This window comes from Ixodes scapularis, unplaced genomic scaffold, assembly GCF_016920785.2.
Source record: "Ixodes scapularis isolate PalLabHiFi unplaced genomic scaffold, ASM1692078v2 PGA_scaffold2__306_contigs__length_199485367, whole genome shotgun sequence".
NCBI classification, from domain to species: Eukaryota; Metazoa; Arthropoda; class Arachnida; order Ixodida; family Ixodidae; genus Ixodes; species Ixodes scapularis.
The window spans coordinates 145,016,145-145,019,121 of record NW_024609857.1 but is presented as its reverse complement, the minus strand read 5'-3'; the positions used below and the strand labels follow the sequence as shown (position 1 = coordinate 145,019,121).

The window sequence follows — 2,977 nt, the reverse complement described above, 5'->3', positions numbered from 1 at the left end:
GAGCTGGGCTGCAAAACCACCAAAAGAACCGGGAATGGACGAACCTTTCAACATGGGGGAGCTGCTTGAGGCCATCCACTCAGCCAAACAAGGAAGCGCACCCGGACCCGACGGGATAACATATACGGCTCTTAGTAACCTCCCAGGCGAGGCCAAAGAAGAGCTATTGAAGAAATATAACGAAACATGGAAGAAAGGAAAGATCCCTGACTCCTGGAAGATCTCTTGGGTGACACCAATACCTAAACCCGGAAAGACGCAGGATAGAATCGAAAATTTCAGACCAGTTTCACTAACGTCCAGCATCTGCAAAGTCTTAGAGAAAATGGTCCTGCAGAGGGTACAATGGTATCTCGAGACCTACGACAGGCTGGACCCGAGGCAAACAGGATTCAGAGAAGCCATGGGAACACCAGACAGTCTCAAGCTGCTATACGAAGACGTGATGGCAGACAAGAAGAGCATAGATCCAAGACTTGTAGTTGCTCTTGACATAAAACAAGCCTTTGATGCCGTTCCGCATTGGGCGGTGAAAGAAGGAGCTAAGAGATGTGGACTAAGGGGCAGAGCGCTAAAATTCATCAAAGACTTTCTGGCCAATAGAAGGTTTAAGGTGAAAATCGGGAACACAATGGGCCCGGAGACACTCAACAACAGAGGCGTACCACAGGGGGCAGTGATATCGCCCACATTATTTAACATGGTAATGGCAGATTTACCAACGAGACTGCGACGCATTGAAAACCTCGTGTTCACAATATATGCGGATGATGTCACATTGTGGACCAAGGGAGGCTCGCTGGGAGACCAGGAGTTCACCATGCAACGGGGCATCGACGAAGTTGCAAAGTACTTGGAGGAAGTCGGGATGGAGCCGTCCCCTGAAAAAACCCAATACATGGTCGTTGCGAGACCAAAGGACCACAGAAAAGGGATTGCACTGCAAGTGCAACTTCAACTCATGGGAAAAGAACTAGAACGGCGTCCGAGCATAAAAATCCTCGGAGTTACATTTGAAGAAACAGCTGGGAGTACCAAATGGCTACCCGAACTGAGGAAGGTATGGGACCAGGCTCTGAAATTGATTCGTAGGACAACGAGTAAATCGTGGGGGGCGGACGAAAAAGCAATCCGGACCATGGCAGAAGCCCTCCTCACATCCAGAGCGCTCTACTGCTGCAACTGGATGAACCTCACCAAGGCTCAGTGGAAGCAAATTGAAAAACTGAACAATCAAACCATGAGAGTGGTACCTGGACTACCGAGATACACACCCCTCGACGAACTAAGGAAATATGCAGGAATGAACAAGATAGAGGAGAAAGCAGAGTCACAACAAATCGCACACTTTCAACGCCTCGAAAGGACTAAACATGGGCGAAGACTATTGGAAATCCTAGGATACTCCACGGAAGGTAGGCCCCCGATCGAGGAGGCTTCCCCACCATGGCAAGACATAGGCGTAACTGATCACAAGCCAACATTCAAGGGACAAGGAACTAAACAGAGAAAATTCGCAGCCAAGAAACACGTCCAGTGGCTCGCGGAGAACACTGAATGTAAGTAAATAAGGTACACGGATGCCGCGAAGGACGACGGGGCTGCCGCAGCAGCCTTTGTCGACATTGCGAGGGACAGGACCTGGTCAGAGAAGCTTCCAACGCAGACCTCGGTTAAAGAGGCTGAACTGCGTGCAATTTTAGCCGCAGCCAAAGATATCCGTGAAAGAATCGACCCAGGTAACAGGGCCTGGATCTTCACCGACTCTCAGACGGCACTGAAAGCTTGCCGCAGCTGCAGAACGAGAAGCAGAACGGTCAAGATCAAGAATATTGCGGAGGAGCTCAGGAAGCTGGATTCCAACTTAACGATCGAGTGGCTACCCGGACACAACGATATCCCGGGGAACGAGAGGGCTCACCAGGCCGCAGCGGAGGCAGCTAGCAGCACCAGCTCCGCGCCAGGCCTTACCTCTCGAGTCGAAACGACGAATGAAATGTCAATAGACCGAGATGAAATGACCGAGCAAGCCAAAGAAGGGAGGAAACTGTACCTGAAGGGTCTTCTGCTAACAGAGGAAGACCCGATACCACCAGGGTACACGAGATGGGAGACGGTTCGGCTACGGCGAATCAGGACAGGGACGGCACTAACTCCAGCGAAAAAAGCATCCTTCGGACTGAAGGACCACGAGGACCCAACGTGCAAGACATGCACAGAGGGATCCATGGCAACGACGAAACACGTGCTCTGGGAATGCAAAGGCCTAGAAGACTTTAGAGTAGAGTCATGGGACTCGCTACCCAGCGAGAAAAGGCCCACGAACCTTGAAGACTGGACCCACCCCAAGGGACAGCCGCAGCACAGAAAAGAAATCCTGGACTCCCTGATCAGCTACATCAGGGACTCTGGGGTCCATCACTTCATCTAGATTTATTCATTGTCACTTACCCTTTCCTATAAATCCCTACCTTCCTTTTCCCTCTCGCATCAGGGACGCCAACCCATAGACGAGTGAACCTTTCATTAAATAAATACATGTTCTCTCTCTCTCTCTCTTCGACGAAGTGACCGGATTAGTGGTGTAATACGCTTCCCCGACAAGAATAGGAAGCCACGTGGAACGATCTATTGTTATATTCACACATGATGTAGGCTATTAGTACATCCGGGTGTGAACCTTCTGCTGCACGCCGAGATAGATGCGTTCGCGTCCTTTATCAGCAGTCAAGTCTCCTCTTACTAAGACGTCATGAACTACCTCGACAGAATGGCGAGCTTTGGAGTGCTTCCAGAAGCCAGTTAAATTACATGGGCTTCTGAAAACCACTATGCATGTCACATGCAAAAAAAAAAAAAAGTTGCGTACTGCGTGATACTAGTATTATCCCTCTACTCACTGACATACACACCTATTGGCAGGGAATGCATGCGTATGTAAACTACTGACGACTGCAGTGTACAGTGAGTAGTTGTC

The 2,977-nt window shown here is 49.9% G+C and overlaps 1 pseudogene; it reads left to right on the top strand.

Annotated features, from left to right (window-relative positions):
• The first annotated feature begins 535 nt into the window (after positions 1 to 535).
• LOC120838108 lies at positions 536 to 2,477 on the top strand (annotated as a pseudogene).
• Positions 2,478 to 2,977: the final 500 nt, after the last annotated feature.